Here is a 6454-nt window from a genome sequence, read left to right as displayed (position 1 = left end):
AAAAAATTTACAGCCAATTTTGAAAGAGATGCATCTTAGCTCTGGATATTGTTATTGAATATGTCAATGCTGTTATAACAAAATGCTTCTTCTAAGAATGTGGTTATTAAGTAAATAATTTAAAAAATAAAAAATGAAATATTTGTTAACACTCTAATATGAAATATGAGACTTTATGACATAATAGTCACAATTATCTTTATTAAAAGTCTGACTAAGCTGCGTGTGGTAGAACATACCTTTAATCCCAGCAGGGAGATGGATATCTGTGAGACTGAGGCCAGCCTGGTCTGCATAACAGGTTCCAGGTTGGCTGAGGCTATAGGGAGACCCTGCCCTCCCCCCCAAAAAAATTCTGGCTATGTATTGAATTCTCTTTAGAAAGAAGACTCTTCCTCTGCCTGTTCAAATACTTCTTCCCTAAACAATACACAGTAAGAGTCCATTGAATTGTGAGGAAAGGCAAACTCAAGTAACTGAAAAGATTTTAGAAACCATTCTATAATGCACATGCCTTTGGTAAGGTGGAGTCAATGTCAAATCAAGTGCTTAAAATTTAATGGAACACACACACACGATCACATATACATATTAAAATAAATACATGTAAAGGTAAATAAAAATAAGAATCATAGAACACCAGACTTAACTCACAGGGCACTGTGGAGTATTTTTAAATTTTTAGGAAGAAAAGTGCTCAACATTTGTCAGCCATTGTACAAGTTACAATTTGCAAGGGTTAATAAATTTAATATTTGCTTTTTAAAAGTTAATGGGGAAGAAATTCCTCCAAATCTTCTAGAAGCTCAAATGTTAACTGTGCCAAATAAATAGAAGAATCCCACAGTCTGGTCAGCTCTGATAGAAAAAGAGGGACACCTTGGACTTATGACACCCCCATTTCATTCTTCTTCCATATCTGTCATCAACTCCTGCTTTAAAATCTGTCTCTAATGCATCCCTTCTTAGTCAGCCTCCCCGATATCTATTTGGTTCAGACTATAACTTCTTAACCTGCATACTAAAATATCTATAATAATCTTGGCGGGGGAGATGGCTCAGCAGTTAAGAACAATTTCTCTTCTCCCAGAGGACCTGAGTTTGATTCCCAGCACCCACAAGGCAGCTAACAACTGTCTGTAACTCCAGCTCCAGAGAATCCAACGCCCTCTTCTGGCCTATGCGGGCTTTGCATGACACAGGTGCATGACACACAGAAACAATACTTATACACATAAAATAAAAATAATAAATAATGCATATATATATATAATCTTCTGGTTTCAAAGACTGGCCTAAGTGTCTGCATTAGAGTCATTTTGGATACTGGTATGGCATGTCATCTCCCAGACCCCATACAGTAAAGAGCACTGCCCACACAACAACTATAGCAAGTTGTCATAGTAGTGACAATAAAAAACTGAAAAGAATTTAAATTATTTAATATATCTTATTCAACCAAATGAATGTAAATTTAATACATATATAACCAGGTAAAATATGTGATATTTTACATCTTTTTAAACATAAGCCTTTGAAATCTTGCACTTTATACTCGTAGCATATATCAATTTGGACCAATATTTTTTTAAAGAACAATGATGCTAATCCTTCTTAATAATGCAGCTTCAACAGTACTGTGCATCAAATTATTTATGTAATTAACACTGAAATAACTGAATACATAGTGTAAATTAATAAGTACTAGAAAAATTCTTATTTTAATTTTTTTGAGAATTTCATACGAGTACTATACGAACATCATTTCTACCTCTCCTTTCCCACTGAAAATTATTCCCACTCGCTCTCACCTTCATGACCTTTTCTTTAATTATTATGGTTACATATACATATGTGTGTATATATTTACATAAGCACACAGTCTAATGAGTCCATTAAGTGGTGCTCCTATGTACATGTGTTTAGGGCTGACTGCATGGAACTGGACAGCCTAACAGGGAGTTCATTCATGAGAAAACAAATTCTCTTTCAGCAGCCATTGATTGCCTGTAGCTCTTCATCTGTGATAGGCCCTTTTGAAGTTTCCTCCATCCACGTTGCCATGTCAATTGGTGTGGCCATTATGCAGGTCTTGTTTAGGAAACCATATTGTTGAGGTTACATGTGTGCAGCTTCCCTGTCGTGTCTAGAAGACACTACCTAGTATCAGGTGTCCTGGTCCTATGGCCCTTAGAGTCTTTCTACCCCCTCTTCCTTGATATTCTCTGAGGCATAAGTATATAGGTTGCATTGTAGATTTAAAAATTAGGACTTGGCACTAGCTGTGAATCTCTGTGAAGCCACCATTTGCTTCAAAAGGAAGTTTCTTTGATGAGGGGTGAGAGCTACATTTATCTGTACACTTATCTGGATAAAAGGGTAAGTTTTAAGAAATTATATTGGTTTAGGGAAAGGAAGAAATGAGTGCCAGGCATGGCAAACTTCCCTTTAAGTTGTTGCCCAATAGGTTCTCCTCTGGGGTTTATGACTTCTCTGGCCACAGGTATTTGGCTAGGTTCATAGTACCAGACATGAATTCCCTTGTATGGAGTGGACTACTATTACACCATTAGAGATGGGCCTGTCATTGCTGTGACTGGTAGGCTTTACAGCTGGGTAAGACTGTTGATTATTTTCTCTCTCTTGGCAGCTTGCATAGCACTTTCCAATACCTCAGAGAGGAGGCTTCCAAGTCAGTACCAACTTCATCCCCCCAAATACAGCATCCAGAGTATATAATGTCTTTAGCTATAAAGTCTTACCTTCATGTTCTGGAAGCAACCAAGAGCAATGATAATAGCTTACACTGTTTGGGGAGTCTCTTAGACTACCCTGGCCAACAACTCAAAGGCAGGTTTGCCATGCCTGGCATTGCGGTTTTTGTTAACTAGCCTACAGCTAAAAATACACGCTATATATGTATTTTTAAGTAAGTTTATGAAACAATGCATTTCCATTAGGCTTTTTCAGACATACTTGTTATTCATTTCTCATTCCTCCCTCTCCCTCTATATTACCCTCCCTCCCCCTTCCCCAGTTAAAGCCTTCACCCATTTTCCTTTTCTCCCTTGAAAACACCTGTATTCTACTATCCCCGTCACTAGAACTTCTTCTCCTCCCCTCCTGCTATGATCCCTTTCTACTTTTCTGGATTCTGCTGTTACTTCAGGTTATAAACTCACATCTAAAGATTTGGAGCTAGGATCCACATGTAAGAGAACATGCAGCATTTGTCTTTCTGGATCTGGGTTATCTCAGTATAATGTTTTCCAGTTCCATGCATTTTCCGACAAATTTCATCATTTCATTTTCTCTTTACAATTGAATAGAATTCCATCATGTGTATGAACCATACTTTCATTATCCACTCATTAGTTGAAGGACATTTAGGATGTTGGCATTTCCTAGCTATCGTGGATAGAGCGACAATGAACATGGTTGAGAAAATATCTCTGTAGTAATATATCAAGTCCTTTAGGTATATCCCAAGGAGATGTAGAGCTTGGTCATATGGTGGATACACATTTAGCTTTCTGAGAATTTTCCACACTGACTTCCATAGTGTCAAACCCACCAGAGTGAATGAGAGTTCCCTTTCCCCACATCCTTGCCAGCATTTGTTGTCATTTGTTTTCTTGATCTTAACCATTCTGACTGTGGTAAAATGAAATCTTAGTTTTAATTTACATCTTCCGGATCTCTAAGGATGTTGAACACTTTTTAAAATATTCCTTGGCTATTTTTATCTGTTCTTTTGAGAACTCTCTGTTCCTTTCTGTAACTCATTTTCTAAGTGGGTCATTTGTTTTCTTGATTTTTTTTTTGTCTTTTATATATTCTGGTTATTAATCCTCTATCAGATGTAAAACTGGCAAAGATTTCCCCCTGTGGGCTTCCTCTTCACTTGATTGTTTCCTTTGCTCTACAGAAACATTTTAGTTTAATGAGATTCCATTTGTCAATTGTTGCCCTTAATTCCGGACCAAATGGAGCCTGATTCAAAAAGTACTTTCTTGAACCTATGTTTTGTAGGGTGCAGCTTATGTTTTAACAGTTTCATTGTTTCAGGTGTCACACTGAGGTCTTTGATCCATTTGGAGTTGGGTTATAGATGTGTTTCTAATTTCATTCTTTTGCAAGTGGATGTTCCGTTTTCCCACACCATTTGTGAAGATACTGTCTTTCCTCCAGTGTGTATTTTTGGCATCTTTGTCAAATATTAAGTAGCTGTAGATGCATGCACTCGTTTGGGTCTTATTTTGTTCCATTGCTCTACATACCTAGTTTTGTGCCAGTACCATGTTCTTTTTATTACTATAGCTCTGTAATACAGCTTAAAATCTGGCATGGTAATCTCTCCAGAATTGTTCCTTTTGCTCAGGATTGCTTTGGCTATCCTGAATCTTTTGTGCTTCCATATGAATTTTTTTAATTTCTGTGAAGAATGTCTCAATGAATAGAGTCCAAGAAAACAGAAATATACAGCTGAATGAAATGATGAAAAATTTTCCCCTATCTTCTTTAAACTCCTTGAATTTTTTGATCATGTTTATGACTGCTCTTTTAAATTCTATGTCCTAGGGTTCATTTTGGTAATTTTCATTGTAGAACATTTCTATAGGACCAGTGGGTTTCAAGGGTACATATTATCTTGGCCTTTTATATTGTTTGTGCTTTTGTGATGTGACCTAAGCATGTAGACTTCCTTTGCTGGTTATGTGTCTGATATGAAATTCTAGCCTGTCTTTTTGTATAGAAGTTTGGTTCTATTTTGTTGTTGCCCAAGCTCAAATGATTTCATATCCAGGCATGGAGAGCTGCTAGTAGGCCAATCCTTCAGATTTTTTATTGGAGGGATGGGGTAATTCCAATTCACTGGTAACCAAGAAGAAGTATAAATGGGACTCCCAGGTGGGTCTGCCAGGGCTGGTTCATAGGCTGTATAACCCCAGCTATGTCTAGGAGGGCGGAGACTGTAGCAGGGGCAGGCAAAATTCTAGCTAACTCATCAGGCTTGACTGGTGTGCCAGCTTTACAACCCAAAGTAGGCCTGAAGTGTGGGGACTGTGGCAGGGGAAGGGTGAATTTCTGGGGAACTCACCAGACTGGGCCTTTACATATGCTGAGCACTCCAACTAGGCCTAGGAATGTGGAGACAGCAGCTTGGGAGGACTAGTAGAAGCCAGCATATTTTAAGTGCTTAGGAACCAACTGTCATTCAGTGACTATCAAATGGACAGAACTATCCTTGAGGAACGAGGAATTAAAGTGGGGAATTTGCAAAATACCTCAGGTGAGGTGATTTGAATGAGGAATGTCTCCCACAGGCTTCATATATTTGAATACTTGATGCCCAACTGGTGGTATTGTTTAGGGGAGGTGCAGCCTTGCTGGGGGAAGCTTTGAGCTTTTACAGCCCCACAACACTTCCAGTTCAGTCTGTCTTTTCTGTGGTTGAAGATGTCATCTCTCAGCTTACTGCTTCTGCTGCCATGCCTCCCTTCCATTATGAACTCATTTGGAACCATAAGACAAAATAAACTCTTTTTTTCCATAAGTTGCTTTTAGTCGTGGTATTTTATCACACCAACAGAATAGTAACTGATACACCACGTGATTGTCACACCCAAGTAAGGAACAGCACTCTAGACTATCCGGTACAGAACCCATCATTAAATCATTACTAAATTAACACTTGAAAGAAACTTCTTTTATCATGTTCCCTTAGAAATTTCTAATAACTTCAGTTCAATGAACTAAGATAGACTCACCTCTTCAATTAGAACATGTTTTGGTTCTTCCAAAACATTTTCATAGAAAATGTTCAATGTTCACTGTTTAAGGAATATTTGTAGAGAACTTACTATCATCATGGACATTGCAAGTATTAAAGAAAAAGTGGCGGTCATAACTTAGATACACCTTTAAAAAGTCTGAGGATGTAAATTAGTGGTAAAGCACTTGCTTTAAATACACAAGGCCCTGAGTTAGATCTCTAGCACCACACAATAAAAATGTTCATCTTTCATGCTAGATATAACTCAAAGCCAACTAGCTAAAACCCCACAACCAGAATTAAACTTATTCATATCCATGATGGCATGAATTGGTGAAATAAATCCAGTAAAATCTAGATATATCAGTTTCAATAGGTGTTTGCTCCAAAACAAGACAAACAAAAGCTAGTCATAAAAGAGAACAGGTCAAAGTAACTCCTCCATTATGCCTTAAAAACTGTGTTCAAATTGCTGTGTGTAAAATTCTTGCCACTCTCAACATTTGGGTTGAAGTTTCCTAGATAGGGACCTGTATTTTTGCATAATGATAAACATTTTATTTATCTTAGCTTTGTAAAAAGACATTAACTATTAAACTTTCCTGTCAAACATTGTAAAACTTGGGTTTAGGACAAGGAATTAAAATCTTTTAAGCCCCTCCACCATCATCCTACAAA

The sequence above is a fragment of the Nannospalax galili genome, unplaced genomic scaffold (genome assembly GCF_000622305.1).
Source record: "Nannospalax galili isolate Female #2095 unplaced genomic scaffold, S.galili_v1.0 scaffold441, whole genome shotgun sequence".
NCBI lineage: Eukaryota > Metazoa > Chordata > Mammalia > Rodentia > Spalacidae > Nannospalax > Nannospalax galili.
Note: the sequence above shows the minus strand (reverse complement) of the source record.